Here is a 14,943-nt window from a genome sequence, read left to right as displayed (position 1 = left end):
GATTTTTTTTTAAAAAAAAACCTCCTTTATTATTTTATAAGTAGCCCAAAGTGGTGAATGTATGGCTCCTTTTTCCTCTTATTTTCCCAACAATAACAATGGGAAAAGATGAGGGGAGTTGAACTGAGAGAGAAGTACTGTAGGTCCCAAAACACCCAGCCAGCTTTCATGGCTAATGCAGGACTAGAAATCACCATCTCCTGGTGATTGGCCCAAAGGCACCCAGCCAGCTTTCATGCCTAAGGTGGGACTAGAACTCACCATCTCCTGGTGATTGGCCCAAAGGCACCCAGCCAGCTTTCATAGCTAATGCAGGACTAGAACTCACCAGCTCCTGGTGATTGGCCCAAAGTCACACAGCCAGCTTTCATGCCTAAGGTGGGACTAGAACTCACCATCTCCTGATGATTGGCCCAAAGTCACCCAGCCAGCTTTCATGCCTAAGGTGGGACTAGAACTCACCATCTCCTGGTGATTGGCCCAAAGTCACCCAGCCAGCTTTCATGGCTAATGCAGGACTAGAACTCACCATCTCCTGGTGATTGGCCCAAAGGCACCCAGCCAGCTTTCATGCCTAAGGTGGGACTAGAACTCACCGTCTCCTGGTGATTGGCCCAAAGTCATCCAGTCAGCTTTCATGCCTAAGGTAGGACTAGAATTCATTGTCTCCTGGTGATTGGCCCAAAGGCACCCAGCCAGCTTTCATGCCTAAGGAGCAACTAGAACTCACCATCACCTTGTGATTGGCCCAAAGTCACCTACCCAGTTTTTGTGTCTAAGATAGAACTAGAACTCACCATCATCTTGCGATTGGCCCAAAGTCACCTACCCAGTTTTTGTGCCTAAAACAAAACTAGAACTCACCGTCACCTTGTGATTGATCCAAAGTCACCCAAACAGGGAAGGAAACAGTGTTCTGTGCAGCTTGGGGGTATTAGCCATGTTGGCCACATGACTGAAGAAGATTCTTCGGATAATGCTGGCTTCCTTGGCTAAGAAATGGAGAAGAATTGAAGAGCCGAAGTGGCGCAGTGGTTAGGGTGCACTACTGCAGGCCATTTCAGCTGACTGTTATCTTCAGTTCGGCTGTTCAAATCTCACCGGCTCAAGGTTGACTCAGCCTTCCATCCTTCCGAGGTGGGTGAAATGAGGACCCAGACTGTGGGGGCGATGTGCTGACTCTGTAAACCGCTTAGAGAGGGCTGAAAGCCCTATGAAGCGGTATATAAGTCTAACTGCTATTGCTATTGCTAATCCATCCACACACACACCCCCAAGAGTCAGACCCAACTGGGCCAGGGAAACTTTTCAAACCACGCGTGGAAATTCTGTCTCTTTTCATGCCCGTCACAGGTAAAAGAGTTTTCGACTTCAATTATACAGGAATGGCGGTTATCTTGGCTTTTTTTGACTCTCCCTGATGCCCCCCATTAAATGGGATGGGGGTGGGGTCTCCAATGACTGCTATTTCCCCCCATGTTTGCTGAAAAAACATAGGCTGTTGGTTTGAGGCTCCGAGCTTGGCAACTTGATTGCAAACGTTTCTCATTAAGAAGCACAATTCAAAACTCACTGACGGCGTCTCCTCGAATGACGACAAAATCTGGTTTGCAACCAAATTGCCCGGCTCGGAGCTCAAACCAACAGCCTACCAACCAACCCTGAGCTGCTAATATTCAAACACATTTCAAACATAGTCTGCGTTTACAAACAGGACCATGGTTTGCTGAGTTAGATATACCCCAAACACTGACCCTAAACCGGGGGTGAAATCAGTGGTGGGTTTCAAAAATTGTTCGAACCTACTCTGTGGGTGTGGCCTCCTTTGTGGGAGTGGCTTGCCGGCCGTGTGACCGATGGGAGTTGCTTGCCGCTCATGTGAACGGATATGGCTGGCGAGCCACTCCCACCAGGTCACATGGCTGGCAAGCCACTCCCACCCAGTTGCATGGCTGGCGAGCCACTCCCACCCGGTCACATGGCTGGTGAGCCACTCCCACAAAGCAGGCCACACCTACAGAAGAGGTTCTAAACATTTTTGAAACCCACTACTGAATCCCGCCAACAGCCGGTGGCCATCTTAGTCTTTGCCTTAGCCAGCCCTGCAAGGAGTGGGGGGGTTCCTCCCCTGAAGCTGCAACCCTCCCCCCCAAGAGGGACCCCCCAAACCATCCCTGTGGAGAAAGGGGGAGAAGGGCGGACACCTCCAAGACAATTTGCCTTCTTTTTATTATTGCTTTTCCTTGGAGCTGACTTCTCGTGGGGCCTCCCCCTCCTTCTTCTTCCCCGTTTTCCTGGTGGCGGAAGGGGTTTTCTTCGGGCGCGTCTGGTGGCCTTTCTCCAAGGCGTTCTGGTCCTCAAAGAGCGCCACCTCCTGGGACAGCTTCCGCAGCTCCTTGTTGAGTTGGTTGTTGGAGTCGATCAAAGCGAACTTCAGGACCTCCAGCTGGTTGAGCTTCTGGTAGGCCTCTTCGGCCCGTTCCCGCATGGCTTTGACCTTGCCTTGCATTTCATCCATGGCGCTCTTGAAGTTCTCGACCGTGTCCTGCAAACTCTGGCTCATGGTTGGGAGGTGGTGGGGGCTCCGCCTTTGGACTCGCTCTTCAACTTGGCTAAGAATTCTCTTTCTTTTTTTTCTCCTTTTGGAGAGCTCCTAATAGCTGTAGGGGTTTTTGGAGAGTCGATTTATAGATGCTGCTGACAAGCTGCGGGGGAACACAAATAGGACATTGACACACACACAGATACACAGAGAGAGAGAGAGAGAGAGAGAGAGAGAGAAAGGGAGGGAGAGAGAGAGAGGGAGAGAGAGAGAGGGAGAGAGAGAGGGGGGGGGAGAGAGAGAGAGAGGGAGGGAGAGAGAGGGAGGGAGGGAGAGAGAAAGAGGGAGGGGGGAGAGAGATAGAGGGAGGGAGAGAAAGAGGGAGGGAGAGAGAGAGGGGGAGAGAGAGAGAAAGAGGGAGGGAGAGAGGGAGGGAGGGAGAGAGAAAGAGGGAGGGGGGGAGAGAGATAGAGGGAGGGAGAGAGAGAAAGAGGGAGGGAGGGAGAGAGAGAGGGAGAAAGAGGGAGGGAGGGAGAGAGAGGGGGAGAGAGAAAGAGGGAGGGAGAGAGAGAGAGAAAGAGAGAAAGAGGGAGGGAGAGAGGGAGAGAGAGAGAAAGAGGGAGGGAGAGAGAGGAAAAAAAAGGGAGGGAAAGGAAAGAGAGAGAGAAAAGAGGGAGGGAGAGAGGGAGGGAGGGAGGAGGAGAGAGAGAGAGAAAGAGGGAGGAGAGAGAGAGAGAGAAAGAAAGAGGGAGGGAGAGAGAGAGAAAGAGGGAGGGAGGGAGAGAGAGGGGGAGTGAGAGAGAGAGAAAGAGGGAGGGAGAGAGGAGAGAGAGAAAGAGAAAGAGAGGAGGGAGGAGGGGAGAGAAAGGTGGAGGGAGGGAGAGGGAAGAGAAAGAGGGAGGGAGGGAGAGAGAGGGAAGAGAGAGAAGAGAGAGAGAGATCTGCAGAATCTGAGCAAGGAAAAGAGGGAAGGACGCCTAGAATCCCTTCGTAGTCACAAGCAGACCAATTCCTTTGACCCTTATCTAAATCCAAGCAGGTGCTGTTCGTGGAGAAGATTCCTGACATAAGCTTTTAGCAATAAGGTAAAGGTTCCCCTCGCACCTATGTGCTAGCCATTCCCGACTCTAGGGGGCGGTGCTCATCTCCGTTCCAAAGCCGAACAGCCAGCGCTGTCCGAAGACGTCTCCCTGGTCATGTGGCCGGCATGACTCAACGCCGGAGGCGCACGGAACGCTGCTACCTTCCCACCAAAGGTGGCTCCTATTTTTCCTACTTGCATTTTTTAACGTGCTTTCAAACTACTAGGTTGGCAGAAGCTGGGACAAGTCACGGGAGGTTCACTCCGTTACACAGCACTAGGGATTCGAACTGCCAAATTGGCCACCTTTCTGATCGACAAGCTCGGCGTCTTAGCCACTGAGCCCCCGTGTCCCTTTTTCTAAGGTTACCCAAGACATTCTGTCCTGGTTTGGGCCAACCCTTAAGCTGCTTAAACTTTGGGGTTTATTTTTAAAAAACTGGAGTTGTGCAGCCACTACATTTAAATCTATAAATCAGTCAATGATAAACATATTCCCGGGGCTTAAAAGCAGCGGTGCCTAACAGGTGGGGTCCTTGGTGGTCTTCGAACTTGGTTGTTTTCTTGCAGATGTTTCGTTTCATGGACCTGCCTGGTAACAGCGTCAGTGCTGGAGGGGAGTGAGGTTAGCTCTCTGTTTATATAGAGAAGTTTTCTTTGCCAGTGTTGATGGAGTGTGGTGTTCTCCAATTCCTTGGTTAGGGTATTGTTTTCTGCTTGTTTGTCTGGCGTTAATCCCTGCTTATCTAGATGTTGGCTGCTGCAGAGGAGGTCTTCTGGTCCAGCCTAATCAGGGGAACTATCAGGGAGAAAACGGCACCCTGATCAACATTGTCAAGGGAACTCCTGTATATAAAGAGGGAGCTAACCCTTCTCCCTTCTAGCACTGATGATGTTCCCTAGCTGGGTCCTGAAACGTCTGCAAGAAAACCACCCAGCTCAGAGAGCACCAAGTACCCTACAGTCTTCCTCCTCCTCTTCCTCTTCCTCTCCCCTTCCTCCTCCCCTTCCTCCTCCTCTCTGTCCTCCTCCTCCTCTTCCATAAACCCTATTCTCTTCTAGCACTGACGATGTTACCTAGTTGGGTCACGAAACGTCTGCAAGAAAACCACCCTGCTCAGAGCACTGACGATGTTACCTAGTTGGGTCACGAAACGTCTGCAAGAAAACCACCCTGCTCAGAGAGCACCAAGGACCCCACAGCCTTCCTCCTCCTCCCATTCCTCCTCCTCTTCCTCCTCTTCCTCCTCCTCCTCCTCCTCCTCCTCCTCTTCCATAAACCCTATTCTCTTCTAGCACTGACGATGTTACCTAGTTGGGTCACGAAACGTCTGCAAGAAAACCACCCAGCTCAGAGAGCACCAAGGACCCCACAGCCTTCCTCCTCCTCCCATTCCTCCTCCTCTTCCTCCTCTTCCTCCTCCTCCTCCTCCTCCTCCTCCTCCTCCTCTTCCATAAACCCTATTCTCTTCTAGCACTGACGATGTTACCTAGTTGGGTCACGAAACATCTGCAAGAAAACCACCCAGCTCAGAGAGCATCAAGGACCCCACAGTTCTCCTCCTCCGCTTCCTCCCCCCTCCTCTTCATCTTCCTCCTCCTCCTCCTCTCTACAAACACTCCTCCCTTCTAGCATTGATGATATTCCCTAGCTGGGTCATGAAACATCTGCAAGAAAACCACCCAGCTCAGAGAACACCAAGGACCCTACAGTTCTCCTCCTCCTCCTCCCCCCTTCCTTCTCCTCTCCTTCTTCTTCCTCCTCTCCTTCCTCCTCCTTCTCTCCTTCCTCCTTCCTCCTCCCTCCTCCTCCTCCTCCTCCTCCTCCTCCTCCTCTTCCATAAACCCTATTCTCTTCTAGCACTGATGATGTTACCTAGTTGGGTCACGAAACATCTGCAAGAAAACAACCAGGCTTAGAGAGCATCAAGGACCCCACAGACCTCCTCCTCCGCTTCCTCCCCCCTCCTCTTCATCTTCCTCCTCCTCCTCCTCTCTACAAACACTCCTCCCTTCTAGCACTGATGATATTCCCTAGCTGGGTCATGAAACATCTGCAAGAAAACCACCCAGCTCAGAGAACGCCAAGGAACCCCACAGTCCTCCTCCTCCTTCTCCTTCTCCTTCTCCTCCTCCTCCTCCTCCTCCTCCTCCATCAGAACTCAGCTTGTGGGAGAAACAAGTATTTGCAGAAGAGGTGAAGAAAGTTAAGATGGCCCCTACCCTATTACCATAACCATATTTCTGAACTGTTTCTTGACATGCCCACATCCGGCTTGAAAAAAAAATCCAAGAGATGTTTCTTTCCTCTCCCCAACCTCTGGTTCTTAAAGACTTGTCAAGAAATGCCCAAAATTCTTCTCCAGCTGTTGGGAAGCCAGCTGTTGATCCTAACCAGGAACCCAAAATGGAAGTTAAGCGAGCTTGATCCAATCCAATTAATCTTGATTTGCTCATGGAAACACAAACTTGGTTTGTCCTGACAAAACGAGCCACCAGCTTCTTTAACATCCCCGGAACGAAGAGGTCTCCGGTTTGAAGCTTCCCAAATACCCCTTATTTGCTGCCTTCCTCTCCCCGCACCCCCTCCCTGCAATGAATTCAAATACAGACTTCTTTAGCGGGGTGGGGGGAGTGAGACCACCAACCTAGTTTTCTCCTCTGTGGCCTGTTGCTGCTGTCAATTCTTTTATTTACCTATTTTAGCTATTTTAAATTATGTTCTCTCCTCCCCGTCAGAGCTAATCCATTCAGGCCAGGAGAGAGAGATATAGAGGAGGGGGACATGCCAACCGCATCCTTTCTGATCCCCCTTGCCATGGAAATGTCAGGGCCAATAGGAGGAGCAGGAGGGAGAGTGATGCAACAAAGGGACAATGACCCAGGTTGGCCCGGTGGGGAAGGTGCTGGCCTTCAAACCAGGAGGCGGTGAGTTCTAGTCCCGCCTTCGGAGGAAAGCTGGCTGGATGTCCTTGGGCCAATGACCAGGAGATGGGGAGTTCTAGTCCCGCATTAAGTACGACAGTTGGGTTGAGCGACCTCGGGCCAATTCACTAGGAGAATGAAAGACATCTGGGTAGCTCTGGGCCAATGGCCGGGAGGCAGGGAGTTCTAGTCCTGCCTCAAATGTGAAAGCACTCTGGGTGGCTCGGGGCCAATGACCGGGAGACTGGGAGTTCTAGTCCTGTCTCAGGCTATTTGGGTGGCTTTGGGACAATCGCCAGGAGACTGGGAGATCTAGTCCTTTCTCAGATGTGAAAACCATTTGGGTGGATTTGGGACAATCGCCAGGAGACTGGGAGTTCTAGTCCTGCCTCAGATGTGAAAGCCACCTGGGTGGCTCTGGGCCAATGACCAGGAGACTGGGAGTTCTAGTCCTGTCTCAGGCTATTTGGGTGGCTTTGGGACAATCGCCAGGAGACTGGGAGTTCTAGTCCTGTCTCAGGCTATTTGGGTGGCTTTGGGACAATCGCCAGGAGACTGGGAGTTCTAGTCCTTTCTCAGATGTGAAAACCATTGGGTGGATTTGGGACAATCGCCAGGAGACTGGGAGTTCTAGTCCTTTCTCAGATGTGAAAAACCATTTGGGTGGCTTTGGGACAATCGCCAGGAGACTGGGAGTTCTAGTCCTGCCATACATCTTCAAGTTGCCACGGTTGAGAAACATTGGACTGAAGCAATAATACCAAGCATTATCCTCACACCCTTGAACCTTTATATTAAAAGAAACTAAGGCAATCTATTCTGGATTTCTTTTTATTGCAGCTAATGGAACTTTTTATGGGTGGGAAAGGACTCCCCGGGGATTTCACTCCATTGGTTGTAGCTGACTCCGATTGAAGGCCATCGAGTCGTTTCTGAAGACATTTCTGCGGTCAGAGAGCCGGATGTCAGCCTCTGCTTTGCTGTTGCTTCGGCTGCCATGAAACGGGGAGGGAGGGCATGGTATTTGGGAGGGGTTACTAATTGTGCTGGAGGAAGGTTCTGGAGCTCAGCTGCCTGTCGGACTACGCATGCGTAGGAGATTCCCGCCAGGACTAACGGCACCGACATTCCATCTTCGTGATGCCTTTTGAAGTTATCTCACACCTGACACTTGGGAGAATTATGATTGGACTGTAACCGTGATGCCAAGGGGAGGGGAATGGGTTATTCTATATATCAATCGCTTTCGCGCCTAAATAATCAGACTTCGCTTCGCTATGCCTTTAATCATTTATAATTAGTAAAAGTACACTTGATTTCTACTCATGGAGTCTCGTGGTCTTCTTTCCTAATTATCTAATGGAGAGGATCTGACAGCCGGTATGACATCACAGGACGCTGTTACCTTCCCACCAAAGTGGTACCTATTAACCTACTCGCATCTGCATGCCTTTGAACTGCCAGGTTGCCAACGAGGACAGGAACTCACCCCTGTCGCATGGCGCTTGGTTCTTGAACCTGGACTGCAGGTTTTCCAAATCTGGCAGGCGCGGGAAATTAATGCGATTAACGTCATTTTTATTGCACTCCCCTGATGAATGAGCTGGAAGGGACCTTAGAGGTCTTCTAGTCCAGCCCCCTGCACATCTAGGAGAACGTATACTATTTCAGATAAGTGGTTAGCTAGACTCTTCTTAAAAAACCTCCAGGGATGGAGGGGTCACAATTTCTGGAGGCAACTTCTATTCTCCTCACTGTCGGGAAGTTTCTCCTTAATCCCAGGTCGCTTCTCGCCTGGATTAGTTTCCATCCATTGTTTCTTGTCCTGCCTTCTGGTGCTTTGGAGAATAATTTGACACCCCCCCCCCTCTTCATTGTGGCAGCCTCTCAAATATTTGGAAGGCCTCTATCACGTCACCCCTAGTTCTTCTTTTCTTTAGACAAGCCGAACCTAAATCCTGCAGCCGTTCTTCATATGTTTTAGCCTCTAAGCCAGTGTTTCTCAACCTTGGCAACTTGAAGATGTCTGGACTTCAACTCCCAGAATTCCCCAGCCAGCATTCGCTGGCTGGGGAATTCTGGGAGTTGAACTCCAGACTTCTTCAAGTTGCCAAGGTTGAGAAACACTGCTCTAAGCCTTTGACCATCTTAGTGTCAACATCTTTTTTGTAGTGTGGTGATCAAAATTGGATGCAGTATTCCAGGTGTGGCCTTACTAGGGTTTTATAGGTAAAGGTTCCCCTCGCACATCTGTACTAGTCGTTCCCGACTCTAGGGGGCACTGCTCATCTCCCTTTCAAAGCGGAAGAGCCAGCGCTGTCCGAAGACGTCTCCGTGGTCATGTGGCCGGCACGACTCAACGCCGAAGGTGCACGGAACGCTGTTCCCATCCCACCAAAGGTGGTTCCTATTTTTCTACTTGCATTTTTAACGTGCTTTCGAAAGGCTAGGTTGGCAGAAGCTGGGACAAGTCACGGGAGGCTCCCTCCGTTACGCGGCGCTGGGGATTCGAACCGCCGAACTGCCGACCTTTCTGATCGACAAGCTCAGCGTTTTAGCCACCGCATCCCTTAAGGCTTTATAAAGCAGTACTAATACTCCACGTGATTTTGATTTAATGCCTCTGTTTATAAACCATGGGATTGTATTGGCTTTTTTCGGCAGATGCTGCACACCGCCGGCTCATATTCCAACGGGACGAAAAGAGCTTGACGTATGGATTTCAATCTCCCTTCAGGAATGAGGACCAAGACCACCGAATATCTCAGCAACCATTTATTGATTTGGAAAAAAAAAATTCAAATATCTTTCGCCAACAGGCCAGAAGGCTTTTTATTTTTTTAGTCCCTGCTCAGGTCTGAGCCGCCGTAGGATATCCCCGTTGTAAAGTACTCGGATTCCTTAGCTGTATCACCAATGGTTTTATCGGGGACTCTGAAAGTAAGAGATTTTTTAAAAATGAGGTGAAGAAAGAAAATAATAATAATAATAATAATTGAAAAGTACAAGAGAGGCTGCCCGAGGTGGCGCAGTGGTTAGAGTGCTGTACTGCAGGCCACTCCAGCTGACTGTTATCTGCAGTTCAGCGGTTCTAATCTCACCGGCTCAAGGTTGACTCAGCCTTCCATCCTTCCGAGGTGGGTGAAATGAGGACCCAGATTGTTGTTGGGGGCGATATGCTGACTCTGTAAACCGCTTAGAGAGGGCCGACAGCCCTATAAAGCGGTATATAAGTCTAACTGCTATTGCTATTGCTATTCAAATGAGGACCCAGATTGTGGGGGCGATATGCTGACTCTGTAAACCGCTTAGAGAGGGCTGAGAGCCCTATGAAGCGGTATATAAGTCTAACTGCTATTGCTAACTGCTATTTCCTCCATAAGCTTAGTAGGGGGGAAAAACCCCGTTATTTGGCAATCGGCTACAGCCACTGCAATTCCATTTTTGCCCTAATGTGGAATTCAGTTATAAAAAAAAAACAGAACACTATTATCTTGACTTGTGCAAATTGTGGGCACTTATTTTCTCGGAATAAGAACAAAAATCTGTTTTCAGTGGAAAGTTTGCTTCGATTCACGCAATCCACACAGCTATTTTTTTTAAAAAAACAATTTGCACAAACAATCCAATGAGCTGGGATTGTCAAGGGTAACAGAGTTGGGAGGGCACCCTGGAGGTCATCTAGTCCAACCCCCTGCTCACGCAGGAGGCCTGTGCTAGGGGATTCGAACCGCCAAACCGCCGACCTTTCTGATCCACAAGCTCAGGGTCTTAGCCACTGAGCCACCTAGTCAGGAGGATCGTCACTTTATGGGGAAAAAAACACCAACCGCCTGGATTAAATTTAGCATGTTGGATGGAATCGTCATCACCATCATCCTCTTTTTTTAGGACCCCCCATAATCCCTTGCGGGGGTGGAGTCTGGACAACTCAATGTAGCTGGATATTTACTGGCCAGATGCCCTTCCTGTTGCCAATGCGGAATTATATTCAGGAGATATATTTCTCAACCTGCCCAGAGACAGAAATATTTGCCTCTACCTAGGATCGAACTCCTGATTGTGAGGCGAGTGCTCCACTCTAGCATGTTGGCTGCCCAAAAAAACAAACCAGGATTCAAAATGTGTTTGGTTAATTATTATCCTACAAGTTTTTTTTTTTTAAATAAAAATAAAAATGTAATGTTACTATAACTGCCTGCAGTTTTATGAGTTGGGTTCTTTCTTATTAGAGTTGGAACATATGGTGGAACTCCAGGTAGCCCTTGACCTGTGATGGTTCATTTAGTGACCGTTCAGAGTTACAACGGCGCTGCAAAAAAAGGGACCCATGACCCTTTTTCAGACTTATGACGGTCCCAGCATCCCCAGGTAATCAAAAGTTCAAGAGGCTTGGCAATTGGCATGTACTCAAGATGGTTGCAGTCTTCCGTGTGTGTGTGTGTGTGTGCGTGTGTGCGTGTGCGTGTGTGTGTGAGACGAGATCCCGTTTTGTGACCTTCGGGCGAGCCAAGTCAAGAGGGGAAGCCAGATTCATTTAACAACCGTGTGACCCATATAAGAACTGCAGTGATTCACTTAACAAATGCAGCGCGGAAAATGGGACAAAACTTAACTGAACAAATTTCTCACTCAACAACATAAATGTTCGGCTCACTTGTGGTCGTAAGTCGAGGACTACCCAGAGCTGGATTCTAAAATTGCAACCTCAGGTTTCGCTGGCACGAATGGAGGCAAAAATTATCATAATCAAATGTGCATAATGCGATGCAGTTTTTCAAAGCAATTCTTATCAGTTACACCAGAATTCGGCAACCTTAAACGCTCAAAAGAGTCCTAAAGAGTAAGAAGTGATGGATAAGAAGTAAAATGTTAGTAGAAGAAAGGTATAATTGTAGGGTAAATGCTAGTATAGATATATAAAGAGTTAGAACAGCAGATGGAGATGCGAAAGTAGATACTTTGATAATATTACTAATTTTCAATGTAATTTAAACAACATTGGGAATATCAAAATATTAACGACTGGGAAAGGGGATTTTTTAGGGGGGAGGAGAAGAAATAAGGTAAACATATGGAAAAATTGTAAAAAAAAAAAGCTGAAATATAGGACATATAGTGAGGTTAACTTTGTATAAAAATTAAATGGGAAAGAAATAGCTAAAGAGAATAATGTGATTGAAGTTGGCATGGCAAAACTAGGGTTAAAAAGGATGAATTTGTAAAGATCAGGGGTTTAGTAATGATACGTAAGCTTAAATGAATTAATGGGGGGGGGGAGAAAAGATTATAGAAAAGAAATGAATATTAATGGAAGTGGGGAAATTAGAAGATACGGAAATTATGATTATAAGTGAGATGTATAAAATGTGAACCCAGTCAATACTCTGTCCATAAAGTATGTATGATGGGGAAAAAAGAAAATAGCAATAAAACTTTATTTTTTTTAAAAAAGGTCTTGACCAAAAGACACCCCCCCCTTCAGTTCCAGAACCAACTGGAAGTCCGGTTCCCGCATCATAGAGTCTCCTCCTAGCACGGCGCCCTTTTTCCTCTACCTGTCCTAACCGAAAGCTCTATCACTTGTGGAGCCAACTGGCGACAGGGAGCCGCAGCAGAGGGATGAAAGAGCCACATGCGGCTCCGGAGCCGCAGGTTGCCGACCCCTGGGTTACACAGCTGGACTTCAGCTTCTAATACGGAGTCTCTCAACCATAGTAACTTTTCAGATGTGCGGACTTCAGCTCCCAGAATTCCCCAGCCAGCAACTTCCAAACATCTTAAACGTCGCTCCGGTTGAAAAATCCAGTACAGGTAGTCCTCAATTTACAACAATCTGTTTAGTGACCGTTCGAAGTTACAACAGCCCTGGATAAAAGTGACTTATGACCATTTTTTAAATACTTACGACTCTTGTAGCATCCTTGTGGCCACACGATCAAAAGCCAGCTGGCTCGTATTTATGACCGTTGCTGTGTCGTGGGATCCCCTTTTGCGACTTTCTGACAAGCAAGCTCTACGGGGAAGCCAGATTCGCTTAAACCACCGTGTGACTAACTTAACAACGGCAGGGATTCACTTAACAACACTGGCCAGAAAGGTTGTAAAATGAGGCGGGAAAAAAATTCACCTAGGAACCATCTTGTTTCGCAGTGGAGGTTTTGAGGTCAGTTGTGGTCAGAAGTCCTGAGCCTTAACCATTTGTACATGTCTGGACTTCAACTCCCACCCAATCACACAACTCGCTTAATCTGGGAACGGAGTTAACCCTTTTCTTGATTTCGCTTGAGTTAGTGAATCATCTCTGGTGCTACATGCTTACTAGAAAAAGCCAACCATAAGCTAATCTTAAAGGTAAAGGTTCCCCTTGCACATATGTGCTACTTGTTCCCGACTCTAGGGGTCAGTGCTCATCTCCGTTTCAAAGCCGAAGAGCCAGTGCTGTCCGAAGACGTCTCCGTGGTCATGTGGCCAGCATGACTCAACGCCGAAGGCGCACGGAACGCTGTTCCCTTCCCACCAAAGGTGGCTCCTATTTTTCTACTTGCATTTTTTACCTGCTTTCGAACTGCTAGGTTGGCAGAAGCTGGGAAAAGTCACGGGAGCTCACTCCTACGCGGCGCTCGGGATTCGAACCGCCAAACTGCTGACCTTTCTGATCACCAAGCTCAGCGTCTTAGCTGCTGAGCCACCACGTCCCTCGAGCTAATCTTAGGGACTGTCGATTTCCTAGTTCAGTGGTTCCCAAACTTGGCAACTTTTAAGACTTGTGGATTTCAACTCCCAGAATTCTCCAGCCAGCTCTGCTGGCTGGAGAATTCTGGGAGTTGAAGTCCACAAGTCTTAAAGTTGCCAAGTTTGGGAGCCACTGTCCTAGTTGCTTCTACTTGCTTGGTTCAGTCAAATATGCTAGATATAGTGTGTCAATCAAAGGATGTCAGCTGGTAGCAACCAGGCCTTTTCTGCAGTGGCCCCTTCCCTTCTGGAATAGTCTTTCTTCTGATATGATGACCGCCAAACCTGTGGGCCTTTAAGATGATGGAAGACATGTTTGCCTGATGTCCCAAGTATGTTATGGCCCTCATTAACATCCATAGTGACAGAGCTGTGGTGGTGCAATGGTGAGAATGCAGTATTACAGGCGAATTCTGCCCACCGCCAGCAGTTCGATTCTGACCGGCTCAAGGTTGACTCAGCCTTCCGTCCTTCCGTGATTGGTAAAACGAGGACCCAGATTGTTGGGGGGGAAATAGGCTGACCCTGTAAACCGCCTAGAGAGAGCTGGAATATAAGTTGGTTATTGCTTGGGAAGGAAGGAAGGAAGGAAGGAAGGAAGGAAGGAAGGAAGGAAGGAAGGAAGGAAGGAAGGAAGGAAGGAAGGAAGGCAGGTAGGCATAGTGGTGCAGTTGTTACAATGCAGAGTTGCAAGTTATCTCTGCCCACTGCCAGCAGTTCGATTCTGACCGGCTCAAGGTTGACTCAGCCTTCCGTCCTTCCGAGGTAGGTCAAATGCGGACCCAGATTGTTTTTTGGGGGGGGGGAATAAGCTGACTCATTAAACCGCATAGAGAGGGCTGGAAAGCATTGTGAAGCGGTATATAGATACGTGCTATGGCTATTTTCTTGGTGCCATAGATTTATTTTGTAATGTTTCAATTGTTTTTATGTTTTATGCTGTACTCTGATGAAAATCACTGGTTGACATGGGCAGCTATAAAAGTCAAATCAAGCAATATCAAATCAAATCCAAAAATAAATGCTTAGTGGGTTGCACGAATGTTGCCAGTAGATTTTGCAGCTAAGGATGTTGTTTATTTATTTATTCATATCCCGCCTTTATTATTTTTATAAACAACTGGTTTATTGATGATTAGACAGAATCTAGTTTGTGTGTGTGTGTGTGTGTGTGTGTGTGTGTGTTTTCCAGCATAACTCTGGAACGCCTCGAGCATTTTCAACCAAACTTGGTACACAGATGACTTACTCTCTGGAAAAAAAAACACTGTGAGGGTAAGACATCTCTATCATGCCTCGGGGTATGTGTTCTGTTAAGATACAGCCTGTTGTGCCTTAAAATGGCTTCTGCTGTACCTCCATAAAATGACTTTTGCTATACAGCGCAGTGGAGTTGCCATGATAATGGCTTCGCAGTCCTCCCTCTGGTAAGGGGGGAAAATCCAACATTAGAAATTACGTTTGGCCCGGACATTTTCCCCCTATAAATAAATACCTTATAGAAAGAAGAGAGTTATGTGGTAGTAACCCTAGTGTAAGAGCTAAATGTATACCTTTATTTATAATTGGTGTAAAGAAAACCAGAAACTTTTAATTATTTCTTTATTCTTTTCTACCGTTCTTTTATTTTTCCTTTCTTGTGTTTTCAGTTGCCTCTTTG

At 47.9% G+C, this 14,943-nt stretch overlaps 1 long non-coding RNA gene across 1 annotated transcript; it reads right to left on the bottom strand.

Moving 5' to 3' along the window:
• Positions 1-2,212: 2,212 nt before the first annotated feature.
• LOC148044264 (uncharacterized) lies at positions 2,213-6,643 on the bottom strand. The gene is made up of 2 exons (XR_015697564.1): positions 6,272-6,643; positions 2,213-2,705 (listed from the first exon to the last, which is right to left on the bottom strand). It is a non-coding gene; the product is annotated as an uncharacterized LOC148044264 (long non-coding RNA).
• Between the last annotated feature and the right edge of the window lie 8,300 nt (positions 6,644-14,943).

This window comes from Thamnophis sirtalis, unplaced genomic scaffold (assembly GCF_051295495.1).
Source record: "Thamnophis sirtalis isolate CommonGarterSnake01/CBP01778 unplaced genomic scaffold, rThaSir2_p1.2 scaffold_8, whole genome shotgun sequence".
Classification (NCBI taxonomy): Eukaryota; Metazoa; Chordata; class Lepidosauria; order Squamata; family Natricidae; genus Thamnophis; species Thamnophis sirtalis.
The sequence above is the reverse complement of the archived record's forward strand: the minus strand, read 5'-3'. Positions and strand labels throughout refer to the sequence as shown.